Genomic DNA, 17,124 nt, shown 5'->3' on the forward strand with positions numbered 1-17,124 from the left:
TTAATCTGCTTTACTCCCTGGTTCTAACACAGTCTCAACTGATTATATACAGATGGGGCTACCCTGTAGTCTCCTTACCTTCAGGAATGCGGAGTTCTTTCTCAGGCATTACATTCAATCCTGATACTCTGCAGCCTTGCAATAAAGGATACTGATTTCAAGACTTCCAAACTGATTGTTTTTTTGAATCCATGCTATAATTTTAATAATCCATACATCTTCAAGAAAGGCAGCTAAACAGAATTTAGGTTTAAAATTAATCTTTTAAAATCTGGGGTACTTTCCCCATGATAACAAAATTAAAAAGAACAAAAATCCAAACATAAGCATCAGAAAAGCTGCACAGCATCAGGGACATATTTTCTGCAAATCTGTACTTGTAATTTGTCTTTTGTGCAGCAGGGAGTTGCCACTGCCATGCTGTGGTCTCAGGTGCTCATGTGGTTCTATGTATGCGGTTGCTTTTTGTGCTGTTGATCAAAATGTTTCCATTGTGATGGTCCTCATTTTATCTACTCAGGAATTTATTACACATAAGATTTGCTGAGGCCCTGATCCTGGAAAAAAAAAAAAAAAAAGTATACAGAAAAGCTGCTGAGGCCACACAGACCCCCTATCAATTTTCTGCAGTTGCATAAAGTAGTGCTACACTTACTGTAGCCTTTCATGACGTTATGTGTGCACATCACAACCTATCCAGTTGTTCTCAGTTACTAAATCAAAGCTTTATTATCTGTTGCTTCTTGCTTTAATTGGAAGAGTGACTCCAAAAATATTACAGTGAAAAAAAAAGACACCAAAAATGTGGTATCGATATGTTGTTTCTAAATAAAATTCACATATCTCAAAACATGGTTCAAAGTTCTACGGGGCCTGATAAAGATAACAAGAATTTGCCAGAATTTCACCCAGGGAAAGATAATTTACACTTACACAAAATAAAGTTCCAGACCTGTTGTTTGTGATACCCTTTATCAAGTACTGTAATTTGTAAGTGAATCAGCCTAAAATTTGGGAGGCCATTGGAAATTTCTAGCTATATTATTATTCCAGAAATGTTATATTCTGTATGATATGTTAGTATCACTAGATAGCCTGTGTAGACCAAGCTGGCCCAGGTCTCATTGATTTTAATAACACTGTGCCATTTTACATTAGCTGAGAAACTGAGCCAGAGGCTATGATTTTTCTCACACTTTTTTTTTCTTTCTTCTTAATAAACAACAGGAAAGGATAATATCCTAGTCCTTTGCACAGAAGAGCAAAGCTGAGGGCTGTTAAGCATATTTGCTACAGAAAAACAACCAAAGACCATGTGAAAAAATAATGTGGCTGTTTCTGACACATTTAGTAATGACATATTTTATCATAGCAGACATGGTATCATTTAAACATTGAAAAGCTATGATAATATTTATATTATGCTCAAGGTGCAGCAAGGGGCAACAAAACCATGATTAAAATGCAACAAAAACATAATTAAAAAACATTCTTGATAAAATTCAAACAAATAAAACTAGTCACCAAAAGAGAAGGGAGGAAAAGGATCAGCCAAGGCTGGAACAGGCAATAATTGGGAGGTCTCTCAGAGACCAGTGTATTCAAGGGAAAGAAAATCAAAGAAGCCCATCATGACACTGAAGAGGAGGAAAGAAAATCTCTCCTCTTGAGCTCTCCTGCTTAAAGTGGGTAGAGACAGAGCTTAATAGGATAATTAAAAGTAGTGCTGCAGGGGGCACAGATGTGCAGCCTTTAAGAAGCAAGCGCAGCAGCCTGTGACTGTCCTTCAGTGAGCACCCACCATCCCTAGGGACATGGCTTTCCATGTGCATGAGCTCTGCTGATCAGAGGGGTCCAATCTCCTTTCCATCAGCAGCCAGGTGATGCTGAGTGTTCATACATGAGTATATATGCACTGCAAGCAGCTATGAGAGTAATGAGGCATGACACCATCTCTCTGGGTCCTCCAGAGTCTTCCAGCTGCTGTCTAAGTAACACAGCCAAGTCAAAGGTCTCCCCTCCAGCCACACAGCTAAAATCTTCTGCTTCTAAAATCCTCTGCAGAGTTCATCTCCTACAACATGCTTGATTTTCGTTTACTGTCAACAGCTTTGTCCTACTGAAAATGGTTCTAAAGATCAACACAAAGATCATTTTCAAAGTCCCTCAGATTTATCTGTAGTCCATCCATTCCTGCATCCCATTGTTTTCTTCTTCCTTCACTGTTGCATGCAATAGCACCTAATGGTTTGCATTTTCAAAGCCCTCTTGTCTCCTGGCCATCACTATAACGTGACAAAATGTCATTTTTGATCAGTTCATCATGCTGGTCTCCATTGTCTACTTGGGCTGGATTTTAAGTATGCTTTTTCATTCCTTTCATGCTTAGGAGGAATTCCCTATGAACAGAGCTGTTTCATTACCCTGCTTCAAATCTCTGCTTATATCTCTCTTTTGCTCTGATCCCTATGAAAACATTTGCAATAATTAAGATTCTGATATGCCAAACCCCCTGTCTATGACACTAACTTGTATTTTTTATTTTTTTTTTCTGCTTGCTCATCTTTCACATTTTTCATCTGATATATGTCTTATAAGCCTTGAGAACAAAGATTTAATTTTCTTCTTTGTTTGTACAGCTCATAGTACAGTAATAGCTAGGTCCTTGTCTGGTCCAAGTCTAGAGCTTTTAGGTATTACTGTAGCAGAAATCATAATAACAGAAATAATATAATAATAAAGAAAACCTACCTGGAGGTCAAAATTTGACCAAAATGTGTGAAACTGCCTCTGGTGGTCTACGTTCAAGGAGCTGTTTATAGAAAGGATACTTTCAGGAAGGTAATTGTGAAACAATCAGGAAAATTACTGACTGAAAATTGTAGCCAATGGACAAGTCTATCGTTTAAGTCTGTGACCACAAACCACCATCTGTGAAGTAGAAATAACCCAAACTGACCAGCAAGATCAATCAGAGATAGAAGGAAGTAACTCTTCTTGCATTAGTCTTATTTATAAATATTAAATAAGTCACTTGTGATTTGAAGGTTTGGTATGCTGCCCATACTATCTACCCTATCTAACTGTCCATAATATCCTGCAAAATTACCTGAAAAGGACTTAATCCTGCAAGATGACATATCTTCTGAACACAATCCAATGGGCTACAAAGCCATGTTAAATTTAAAGTTTAAATTTAGTTAAATTTGAAGTTAAAATTTTTAACTGATTAACTGAATTCAGTGTTACTGAAACTTCCTTTACTTCCTTTTTTTTTTTTTTTTTTTTCCCCACTGGAAAAAAAAGCACACTTAGAGAGTTCTGGAATTTTCTCTGGGTTATGTCCTAGACAGTGGGTAAGCAGAGTTTTTTATACATATTCACCCTGAAATATAGCTATCTTCTGATTCTTTATGTGCTTATATTTACATTTTGCTTATGTCAGTGTATGCTTTACAGGAGTGTTTCAGGGTCAGGGCATCCAAACCATTATTTTTTCTGCTACCCACTGTGACATTACTGAGAAGATTCTATGATTCTGTGATTGGATGATGCCTGTGAAGACATCTCCAGTAGTTTCCTTTCCATTAAGTCAGTAAAAAAAAAGACAAAACATTCTAGCTTTGATTTGTATTTGAACTATTTCATACAGCTCTCTCACTCATAACATCCCTGTTTATCCTCAGTACACACTGGAGAGTGTGAAGCTAGATCTATAGATTAAACATGCTATCCATCAGCTGCCTGTAGTTGCAGATAATTATTTCAACTGCCATTTAAAAAAAAAAAAAAAATCAGAATGGTGCCAAATTGAAAAATCTGTTCCTCACTTCTCCTGGTGTATGAGGTCCCTTGTTGGGTTATTGAAATTGCTAGGCTGTTCTCGTAGCCAAGGAAAAGAGAGAAGACAGATGGAGCCATGCATTTTTGTAAAAACTCTTAAGAACTGTCCTCGTGACAACCCCTTCTCTGTCTCCAAGGCAGTGGGTAAATCTTGTTATGTGTCCTGCTCTATAGTAAAGATATTCTGAGCAATGCCTGACAATTCTGGCATGTTTTCTGTAGGGATTTACTTGTACTGCATCGTTAAGGAAATATATTTTTCATATGATCAACTCAACGTTCCCCTCCCCCAAAAGAAAACAAAACCTTCAAAATAATTATATATAAATGTACGTAGATGCATATATGTTATACTTACATAAATGTTAATGTCCTAGTGGAAGATTAAACTAAGAAATTATTTGAAAAAAAAAAAAAAAAAAAAAAGGATGCCTGCATTTTAATTGTTGTGGTAATGTATTTAAATTGTGCATGGACTAAAAACCCTGAGGCAATGCAGATCACTTTCTAATATGTCCCGGGTGTTAGAAATGCAATGCACTTAATTTCACACAGAAGCAAATCCCATTCAGAAGACCTATACAAGAAGCAAGGCTGCTTCAACTCTGCATTTTAAATTATCTAAACATTTTCCTTTGCTTTGCCTCTGCTGAAAAGAAAAAAAAAAAAAAAAAAAAAAAAAAAAGTGCCCAGTGTAAAGCCATTTCAGCACTGCCCTTCTTGTTTTCAAGTTCATTTATTTTACTCTACCTTTCTGACTTCCTATTAACCTATTGTTCTGTCTGCTCCCCAGTGTCTCAAAATCTTATTTTCCCCTGTATATGACATTGATAACTGTGTAAATATTTTGTGTGTATATGAATGAGTGCATGGGGAGGAAATGGAGAAAATAAATAAGTAAATAAATAAATAAATAAATAAACACGGCATTTCACATAGCCTGTCTCTGTATCTAGAAAGATAACACACACACAGCTTTCAAGCCAATGCAAATGTTGTATGACCATTTCTGTAACACCTCCCAATAAATGCTTTACAAATATGAATGAATTCATAACACTGATGAAAGGCAGAGAAGTATAAATATCCTTACAGAGAGATGGGAGATGGCTTTATTTTAAGAGGTATTGAACATGCATAGCTGTCTTTGACTTCAAGACAAAAATGGAAGATGTTCATCACTTCGGCAAAGAGGATTCAAATCCTTGGCCCCTTCTGTCTGAGATTTAAGTGTCTAATTTTCTCCAGCTCAAGTGCAATATAGGCACTTGAAGTAAAAATCTCTGGAAAAGTTATTTGCCTAAGTTTTATAGAAGATTGGATGAGATGATCATAAAAGTGATCCACACTTAATATCTATGAACTTTGAAGATAGTGGCTTAGGTGATATTTCCACAGTAAATCTTCAGTAAGATCAGGAATAGAACCCAGGTTCTCTGACCACCATTATTTTTTTGTGCTGCTATCGCAAATTTGTGCTTGTCCTTTTCAAGTAGGTCAAAAAGTCTAGAATTAATAAAACAAGGATTTGATAAAACAAGCAGATTCATTACCTTGTCAACATTATCCACATTAACTTTTACGAAGTTTTTATAGTAGCAAATTACACAATTCAATCATGAAGTCATGAACTGTATCCTTTGTTTAAAATTAATCCTTTTCAGTCCTTTATTAGTCCAGTTTACTGTGCTATATCACAACACAATGCCCTGCTTTTCAGAGAGGGAGGACGGAACTGATTATACAACTGCATTAGAACATACTGTCCCTGGGAATCAAATTTGCTGAGTAAGTTATAAATGTGAATTTTTCTCCTTTTGAGTGTTATTTGGCAGAGAGCTGAAAGAAGACAAATCAAACCAAAACAAAACAAAACACAACAAAACCCCACTTCTTATGTGTTTGTCTCCATAATATTTCAGAAAAAAAAATCCACATTAGTGTTCAGTCTTCTATTATTTTCTCATGTATGATGTAAGATCTAAATATAGACTATTATTTAATAAAATGATAATAAATCAATCCTAAAACTGTTAAAGGAATAGAATATTAAGGTGAAATAATTAAAAGATGTTTGTTATCTATGCATGACAAAGACAAAAAAAATGAGTATCAATCATGGGAAAAACGATTGTACTCTTTCTTTTATCTCAGAAGCTCTATGGTCACTTGGTAAGGAATGGTTTATGCTTTCTCCTTTAGTTTGATTTATAAGCAAGTCATTGTTCAATCTAATTGTGTCCAATATATCACTGGAACACATTGCATCTTGGCATTTCACCATTTATAGCTTCATAGAAAAATTGATATTAATAAAAGGCTCTTTTTCCCTTCCTACTACCCTCCCCACAAAGAAGTCTATGAAATCAGATCATTCCATGTACATCAATGAATCAATAAGTACAATAAATCTATGTAATTTATTAAAAGTTACAATATTCTGGACTACTACATAGATTTATCCAAATGAGCTCTTATCACCTTAGGTCTGTACATAAAAAGATTTTTGGAATCCTCACAAAAATAGAATTCCAATACCTAGTTTTAAAGTCTATTAATAAAAAAAAGTTAGGCAGTTCCAACGCAGTTTATGACCCAGTTGGTAAAAAAACTGTAACACACAGGCATAATGCAGCCTAGACAATACCCTAAGGACTCTGTTATGGTGGGAAACATCCTGAAACAACATGAGAAAAAGTGGAAAACAAAGGAAAATGAAGTTTCTTGGGCCAGTGATACATCATAGGTTTATGCTCTCATCTACATGTATGTAAATTATTTTGTTGATGGTGCTTTTGCTCAGCTGTGGACTGTCACCTTCTTTGGAGGAAGTGCTTCTCTCAAGTCATCATGGACCCATGGACCCATGCAGACCTAGGGTACCCTGTCCTCTCTTATTTGTTTGTGTAAAAATGTCTCCAGAGGAAAAAAATAAATATATATATATATATATATATATATAAATTAAAATAAATAAAAAGGAGATAGCAGAGAGGAGTAGATTGTGAGTCTGGCACACCATGGCTGTGGCAATCCTCCAGTTCCCTCTCTCTCTGATGTCACCAGGACCTCAGACCACACTGCAGGAAGTAACACCTCTCTCTCAGTTCACATACTCAAGGCAGAAGCCCATTTCAGAATACACATTAAAGACATGTTTGGCTTCCAATGTTTTTTTGCAGAATAGTCCCAAAAAGTGTTGGCTCAATCCTTTGAGAAAGTGAGCATCCTTGTGCTTTGCATTTCAGGGATGGTGGGTAGTCAGCCCCATCCAGTTGCTGAGTCTAAGTTAAAATAAGGAGAACATCCAGCTGTGCCTCTTTCCAGTATTCATGGGAAATTTAATCTACTTTTGTGAATTCCTTAATATTTATAATCCATTCATTGAAGATTTACTGGGTGGGATTTGCCTGCTGTGGGAGGTGAAAGAAAAACCAAGGAAATGATTCAGTATCCTCTCAGCATCATAACCCTTCAGACTAGGATGCAGTTGAATTTCTGAACGACCTATTTATCAGTAAGGTGTCAGTAGGAATTGATGAAACCTTAAAAGCCACAGTTAAGCAGCATGCAGCATAAGGATGGAGAGCAGAAGAAGCTGTGTGCATTGTGCTATTAAGAAGAAAGCATGCTACTAGCAGTAGTCATCCTTTTTAATTCAGATAACACCTGTGAGGAATATTTAAATCACATTTAGTCTGAGATTAAAAAAAAGAAAAAAAATTTTTGACTTAATAAGAAGGCACCATGAGACACCATGGTGAGAACAGACCAAAATAGATTTGTGACACAAAACCCTTTTTGAAGCATCGCTCTATGCAGTGGTATATTATCAACAGAGCAGATGAATAACTAAAATCCAATCTTGCTGGTTCCATTGAAAATCTAGGTTGATTTTGTTACATTAAAGACTATTATTATGGCAGCAAAGATCTAATTTTTACCTCACTATTAAAATTCATTGTAATAATTACTATGGTCCCATCAATGATAATGAATGTTGTCTGCATGTGTGCACTCATGCACGCCCAAAGTGATATGCAATTTTTAACACACATAGTGGAGTCCAACCCTTCTCCCCCTCCTACACAGCCCTATGTAACTATCAGCTTTTGCTTCCCACTCCTCCTTTCTTTAGAGATAGAGATGGCTTGAATTTCCCCACAGTTTATCCTGAATGCATTAAGGTTGGTATATATTGTACAGACACAGAATCACCCCACAGCCATGAGCTGTGTTGGTTAGGAAAGCAGTGTAAATGTGCAAAGAATTGAGTCTTGTTATCAATGTCTTATTTCATGTGTCATCACATAATGAATGTGCAATCTGCTATACTATGTAAGCACGGGGTTTTAAAGGAATTTACAGTACATGGAGTGAGGTTTAAAGTTGTTATCAATAAGTGCTCCATCTGAAACAGCACTTTGTAACAGCAGCTACAACAGTGTATATACACATCAGACATACACATAAAAATGCATACATATGTCATAAATGTATACATACACACATACAGAATTTCACACCATTGACATTTAAATACTTCTCTTTTCCAGGGCTCCTTCTGTAATATGAGTGATTTTCTTACGCATATTATTAATGAGCTTAATCCTGTAATTACTGCAGTTACATGCAGAGCTCTGAGAACCTGGGAAAACTTGCTTGGCAAGCAGACTCCCAAAAACGAATCAGCTCTCCAGATTGAATGAACTCCATGAGACCAGGGTGGTGAGCATCGCTGGATTAATCCAGAGGGGAAATTGCAAGTAGCAAGAAGGAAAAGAAACCACTCACCGAAGGAAAGAATTTAAAAATCAGAGCAAAGAGAAGAAAAACAAACATGTTTTGTCTTAATTCTTCTGTTGGCTTTCTCCCTGGCAGACCCCCTGCCCCTGTCCTTATTCAAGCTAGTTATATGTGGCAGGAGCACTACAGATGGAGCCGTAATAGCACACATGCAGTGTTATCTGCTTAAAAGGAGAGAACATCCTACAGGGCAGAACTGTTCTCACAGGGTAGAAGGAGAAACTTGCGAGGTAATTATTGAAATAAATACAGAACTCAGGAGTTCCTTGCAGGAATAGCTCATTTTTCAGTGGGTTATACAGCACAATACAAGACATTTGGTATCAGCTGCTTACACAGAGGCTGGGGAGACAGCAGTGCCAGGCTATTGGCAGGTAGAGGCAAGTGTGGATTTAAAATAAAAACTACAACAGAAGACAACTGAAAACAGGATGATAGATCAGGAGAATTTTGTCAGCTGATCATAAACTTCCAGCATCACAGGAGTCAGGCCCTGAGTCAATTGTTTGGCCTTTCTGCTTTTCTTGTCTTTCCTGCTTTGAAGTCACTATCCTGCTCAATAACTAAGATTTGACAGAGAGAGAGAGAAGAAAGGCAAATTGTTGCTTTGGAGCCATCAAAAGAGGTAGGTAAAGATCAACGTATAGATTACTAAACATGTTCCAATGATGGTCAAACCCTGGACCAGGGAAAGTGACCTACAGAAGACCTACTTTTATAGCTATCTTTTAAGATCTCTGAGAAATGTCACAGACACATCGAGCCACAGATCACAGATAGAAAATCATTCTTGTTTTCTGACTGTGCATGAATCCATGCTACATGGCTAAGTTAGTCCACTATAGCCTAGATCAGTGTTTCTGCTAAAAGATCATGTAACATTTCAAAATCTTTCTTAAAAAAAAAAAAAAATTTTTTTTGAAAAAAATCTTAAAAAAAAAGAAAAAAAAAAGAAAAAAAAAAGAAAAAAAAAAAAAGATAACCAAAACCAAACCAGGCTCATAAATCATCTTATCTGGTTATCCATTAGTCCAATTCTTATTTTACTGCTTTCTGCATCCTCATTCATGGCTTCAATCTTCTTCCTCTTAGTTTGTTAGCTTACTCACCCAGAAATTTGGGAATATTTTTATATGGGGCACAAGATAAGGTTTTACTGTTTTTCAGAACACAAATTGAGAAACACTGATAAAGTCAGATGCTGGAGAACAAAGGATTCTCATCTCCATAAAGAAGAGAATCATCCAGGTGAGAAAAAACTTAAGGAAGACTTTCATGTCTGGAACATGGTGTGGAAAACTTGCAGTACCTAGTAAAAATAAAAGATACCCTAAGACATGGCAGTTGTCCAATAGCAAGCACTTTTGGTCCATTGTTCATGTTCTGGAGTGTCAGAAAAGATAGATCAGGTGACTACTCCCACCAGAAATGTGCTAGCAGAGTAGAAAAAGTCATCTTCCACCTGGATCAGCTCCTGAGTGTTTGATAGTGTTTGACCTCCATGCAAGGTCCCTAGAGTAATGTGCTTGCAGAATATAGTTGGAGGAAATCCATCAACTTGTGTTTCTGTTCAAATACAAGAGGTAAAGAGGTGAGGCAGTTATAACCAAAATAAAGAAGGAAGACAGTCCTTGGTAAATGGGGTGATAGGAAGTGCATTCTCTTGCAGTGGTTAAGTTTTATTCTGAAAATATATTTATTCTTCACACAGTATTCTATTTTTGTGGTAAAGGGAATATGGTCTGAAAATCTTCTGGAGTTATCTAAGGGTTTCTTCCCAATAGGCTATTTTCTTCAAAAAGTTTCTGCTTATCACTATCTAGTCTATTATGAAGGTACATATTTCTTCTTCAGAGCAATTTTATGGGCTTCCGAAATAAAGGAAAAACATTCTGCTCTGAATTTCTCCTTGTACAATTTTCAGGTGTTCAACACAATGGAGCTGTTTAGTGCCTCCACATCTTCAGGTTATTTAGGGAAATGCAGATGGGAATCACATAATGACCACTCTTTCCTTTGTGCATATTCTTGCTGAAACTCTGGAGGATTTGTCCATCACAGGCAGAGCAATAAATGAAGGAAGAGGGTTATTCTGACTGTGCCCCACTGGACATACTTGTTCTTTCCCCATTCTAGGGAGGAGTCAAGTCCATTAATAGCTTTAATGCCGATGATTGTGAGATCTTCTGCTAATCATGTAATTCCTTTGATTCCCTTAAACATAGATATATTCTTTGCTGAATTTTGTATGAGACTGTCAGATATTGATGTCCATATTAAACATTTAGGTCATGACTGTCAACGTGGGTTAATTTCTAGATATACCCTTGAAAGGTGTCATTAAACACATAAAAATACTCGTGATCGTGGCAAACCTTTCAATTGAATACTTACCAGAAATTTGTTAAGACTTTTGACACTAAAAACAAAAACAAACAAACAAACAAAAAGAAAACACCTTACACTGGAGTACCCACTTCTCACACTACCTCTTTTTGCTGCACTTTTAAAATGAAGCACTCAGGGAAAATGCTCTTCTTGAGAGATAAGCTACATTGAATTGTCTTGCATTAACCACAGAGTAAGAGAACATGCAGCCGCTGTGACCACAGTAGGTCAGTGCCTTGGCTCTGAAACAAGTGCCATCAACCTAGCTTTTCCACTTCTATCGCGCTCCCCAGAATCCTATCACAAACAGAAGTCTTGTGGTTTTCAGGAATTTTCATGTGAGAAGAGATACACACCAATTTTGAAGAGCAGTCTACAGTAAAACATTTGTTCCATATGACATAAAGGATGAGCAAGCACACAGCATTTAGAAAGCAAATATCTTGAAGAATAAGAAGTCCCCAAATCAGTTTTGTTTTTGTTTTTGTTTTTGTTTTTGTTTTTCCTTAAAGTCTATATATTCATATATATGGCATTTAATCCATCTTGAAATAGTTCCCCTAATCTGGAAAAAATAACCCAAAATTAAGACCAGTTCCATGGTTTACAAAACAAACAAGCAAACAAACAAAAAACATTGCAGCCACTGCCACCATAACATAGCAGAATAACAAACACTTATAACAACAAAAATCTAAAAGCAGATTTCCAACTACCATTGTCTTTATCTCAGCCTGAGGTTTTGGTGCCTTCACAGGAGAGCCATTGTCTTCTGTCATTTATTTCCTTTTCACATTTCCTCTGGCTTTGCTTTACCAAGAAAAAAAAAACGTAAGTATCAGTTATTAATGTGTTGATAACTGCCATTTGCAAGTCCCTAATGTTTTGGGTTGCTGAATCCAGCAGCACCCAGAGAGGCAAGAATGCCACAGCTCCAATCCCCAAGGTCCAACCATTGTTGAGACTCAGCATGTATTCACAGTAGGCACATGCACACAAACATACATATTCAAAGAAGAGATAGGTATACATCCAACTGGCCACCCAGATCAACACATACAGACACATTCTGCTCACAGAAACACCACCAATGGCCTTGTCCTGTCTGAGAAGGATTAAGGTCTTTTAGTGGAAATAAATATTACAAATTAATTTAAAATAAATAATTATTGAAATATACTTATATTTATACATTATTTTATTTTCATTATATTTTTATATAAAACCACCTGTGCAATATGGATCCCTCCAGCAGCCAGGCTCAGTAGCTCAGTAGCTCCCACTGAATCCCAGTCTCTCCAGTTACAGACAATTAGATATATGATCTCTGAGGCCATAGCCCCAGTCCAGCTGTTGGTACACATTCCTTTGAATATACCAACACACACATACAGGCACACACTGTGGATCTCTCCAATAGCTGAGCTTTGACACACATTCATTCTCATAGCTGCTCCTGGGTCCTTGCTCTCCCCATTTGCCTCCCATACAATGGTACATGCATACACACACACATCCACTCACAGACACATATATACATTTCTTAGGCAAACCCCAGGCCCTAGGGTCTCCAACAGTTCAGAATCACTCCAACAGCTCCTGTGGTCCCACCCATGGAGACCTCTCCCCGGCTCCCAGGCCACTTCACTGGCTGCTCTGTCTTGGTGTTTGTTAGTGCTTACACACTGACACAAGTGCCCCTGCTCACTCCAGGTGCTGACACAAATTCACACACTCCAGTCCCTCTGGTTGTTGGCACCAAGACCCCCATATGCACACATGAACACAGAGCAGAGTCCTTCACACGGGAGAAGAATTAGGAATATAATTCAGTGACACAGGACAGATGACCCTGGGCAGGCTCAGGACATAGCCAAATAGACATAAATACAAGCAAACTGTTTAGATGGTCACTGGGCCCTTTTATGACCTTATCCTTTATTTATTATTTTCCCACATTTGTTCCTCCCAAGACCACTTCCCTCCATTTCCCTGCTGTAGACATTTCATAATAAAACTAGTGCAATGCTGCATCCCATAATGTGTTCCACACCTCCAAGGCAGCAATCCCCCTTGGTATGTAAGACAATACTCTTTAATCCTAGCATTGTGTCCCCTGCAGCCCACAGGGCCAAGGTTCCCCTGGAAAACAGCCTTTTGAGGATTCAGGTAAGGGACTTATTTTTTGAGTTAAGTATATTAAGGTTCCTCCCCTCCCTGTTGCACCACTGCACTCTTTTGTTCTTTGTGGAGATGGGCCTTTGATGGGCTGATACCTGCCGTGATGGGTCTGAGAGTGACCAGGGCAGCATGTTATTGGGCTTCCCCATCTGCCAATGCCTCTCTGTGCTCCTCTGTGTATGTGTGAAGATGAATTTTTTGTCACATAGCAATGTCATGCTATTTCATAGCTCTCGTTGATGAAACACAAGCAATATGATACTAATAGCACTTGAGCAATATTAATTTTAGATGGTGGTATTTTAATGACAAAGGCTTAGATACTGCTTAGGAGCAACATCTGGATTGATAATGATTCTTCTGTGAAATCTCATTTGCATACACAGCAACAAACTGTGATGGTGCACAGCTGGATCACATGAGGATGGGCAATATTGCAGTCCCACCCAAGAATCTGTTCATAGGAAATATCTGATTTTAGAGGAAGCTATCATCACTGTACACAGCATAACTTGGAAATGTAGCTTTCTAAACACTGTTTTACTTTCTTAACTTATTCTGAAACCCAAAATATTTTTCAGAGGTAGTCCATTTTTTTCAAGCATAGTATCCTTAGGAAAAAAAAAAATCAAACTGAATCAACATTTCAGCATTGTACAGTGAGACTGAAAAGCAGCAGAAGAGCATATCCTTCATGAGCAGCTACCCTTGCTTTCACCTCCCCCTTTTGGGGTTTGGTGTATCAGAAAAGTCCCTGTAATGTGTTTCTAACATATCTTTTTCCATGCACACAACCACTTAGCTGATCTCAGCACTCACACATTTATATATGTATAAATAAATTAGAGTATTATGTATGAACAAAACTTCCTCCAAACAGAAATACCATTAAAGGTTTCTGTGAGGCTTCAATAGGGCTTCATGATTCTACCATGAATCTGATGCTGAGTTGTTCTGAAGACAGTTTTTCACTTAGTTATGGTCAGTAGAAAGACGGAGTGCTAAATAAATCTCTTTTACTACATCACAGGCAGTGTTTTACTGCATCATAGGTCTTGCTATTATAAAAATATGTTATTGAACTTATTCCCAGTGACTATACCAGTGGAAGAAAAATATATCTGTTGGAGACAAGATATTGATAAGTAGTGGCAGATGACAGCAAAACCACTAATCACACAACCAACCTTGCTCAATTACAAGACTTACTAAAGGAGACAGGGGTGTGGGATACCATGTCTTCCCCAACCTCAATAAAGCTAAGCAGCAACAGCAAACATTGAACCTGTCTCAGAGTGCCAAAATGTGATTGATATTCTTTCAACTGATGAACGTACAGGAAACACAGGTCTAGGTACATATATATTTATTTTGGCATACAATATATTTCATATAATACTTATTAGAAAAGAGACATCAATTTCTATAATTTTCTAATTCATACATTATCTCCAGTTACAAAAAAGAGATTAGAATCTTGATTATTCTCTTTTGGAACAGACTGTTTTTAATGGTTTTCTTTAGCCTTTTAAGTACGAGAGAGTACTTCATTTTCTAAGGTGCTTTGTGTTATTACAGATATTCTTTACAAACAATACATTTAAATTTATATCTAGTATTTCAAGCCTATAGTATCCCAATTCATATAATGATCAGTGGTACATAGACCAGAGGAAGTATTAAAATTCACAGCTGGTAATTCTGTAAAACCATGAATACCAGAAAGGTCTGCCACTTCCAAGAAGTTACTTGCCATCCTTTTTTTTTTTTTTTTTTCTCTCTTGAAAGCAATTCATAAATGTTTTTCTCAGCTACTATTCTCATTAATCAATTAGATGCTTAATAATAAAAATCTGTAATTACTGTCTATGGCATCGCAATTATTAGAATAAAAACTCTCAGATTCATTCTTAGTGAATGCCAGCAATTGGAAAAGAAGGTTTACAGAGATCAGGGATGTTGTTCAGACATCACAGTTACAAACACTGTAAGATGACCTAAAATGTTAGACTATAAATAGCCTTTATTATAACCACAAACATTTCACCCTGGTTAGAGCTTGTAGTACTGACTTTCACAATTTAATTTATCATACTTTGCTGAAAGAGTGATATAATGGAAGTTTGTTAGACTCATATTCTTTCAGAAGTAGCTCTCAAAAGCTATTTATTATTATGTAAACACAGACTCAACTCTCCTAATTAGTGATGACAGTACCTGAAAAGGTTCAGGTTCAATTTCAATTAGGATCTAAAATCAAGTGTTAATTCTAACTGCTTAAAACTTCAAATTGGAAAGAAATACAATGTGGAAGATTGCTGGTGGTGAGATTTTTCACACTTCTGCTTCTGTCCATGGCCAAAATTAACATTAAAACAGCTTTTCACATAGTATTTTGGCACTCCCAGCTCTGATTGCAAGCAAAATATTGAAAGTAAAACTTAATTTTTAAAACATTACAGAACTTTAAATAACATTTGGTTCTTACAAACTAATGTAAATTTAAGGCTTTTCCCTTTCTATTTTTCCTTTCAATTTCCTTTTATAGTTCTTTCCCTTTCTTTTTTTTTTTTTTTTCTCTTGCTGTCTTTCTCTCTTTCACCACTTCCCTTCTGAAAAAGTGTTCTTATTCCTTTAGCTCTTCTAATATATATATATTTTTTTATATATATATATAATATATACATGTATATATATTTATCTAGGGTATTACTGTAAAACAGTTCTTCAAGGTATGTAAAGAAGTGTCTGAGATAAAATATGTGAATGATCACATTGATCTCAAAATATATTCAAATCTTTAAAAAATAGTAGGCACCCTAGTGAACAGGGCCTTAGTTTGACTCTGCAATGAATCCTGTTATTCCTTTTTAACTATTGCTCCAGTAGCAATACCTCCATTTTCTAGTGTCACTTGACTGGCCTAGCACTTGCCTAAGATTTTTTTTTTTTTGCCCTAGATATCCTTCTAATCTTTCTTGTGCCTCCAACTTGGACAAACTTTATATTTTTGTCAGATGAGGAGATAAGGACCTACCTTGGTACACACTGATAGAGTTTACTGAGCCAATGTAAATGCTTGGGAAAGTTTGTATGAAATTTCTGCAGCTGCCTTCAGGAAAAAATTGCAAGGCTACTTCTAATAGAATAATGGTGTGATCTGAAAAGTAAATCTGATTTTCCCTAGAACAGCACAGGAGACATTCATATACACTGCCCTGCCTGGTGGAGGTAATAACTTTTAGGAGGAGGGCAGCTGAAGATTGAGATTTCTACAAACAGTAGGTTTGATTCTGGAAGAGAGTATCTGTCCACATCCCTTCTTTTTATTATAGTGACAAGACTAGGTGTCCTGGCCTCAGAAGGATGCGGTAAGAACATATTAAGAAGATAACATTTTGTGACACTATAGAAACCACATGGTTACCTAAGATAGTGAATGATTTCAGTGATATTGTCCATAACTATTAACCACATTTAAATGTATAATATAGGAAGTCTTGATATGCTCTAAAATTCTGTGTGGAAAATGCAATAATTCAAATTGAAACACAGGAACCTTGGAAATTACTGGGTTTTGTTGTTATTGTTGTTTTAACAACATGGTTTTTGTTAGAATATAATAACGTGGGAAAAAAAAGTACCAGACTGACATATCTGGAAATCTGTCAAAAAAAAAAAAAAAAAAAAAAAAAAGCAAAACAAAACAAAACAAAAACAACAACAACAACAACAACAACAAAAAGCACAGGGATCAGGAATAAAAGCTTCAACAACAATGTTCCTAAACTCTGATCTGAAGGGACTACCATCTTCCCATTAGAGTCCTTGGCTGGTGACAAGGGTGCCAATTACTACTTCCAAGAGCAATTGTGATTTTTCTGACGTAGATGCCTCACCGCTAAA

The sequence above is a fragment of the Netta rufina genome, assembly GCF_964035555.1.
Source record: "Netta rufina genome assembly, chromosome: 3".
NCBI lineage: Eukaryota > Metazoa > Chordata > Aves > Anseriformes > Anatidae > Netta > Netta rufina.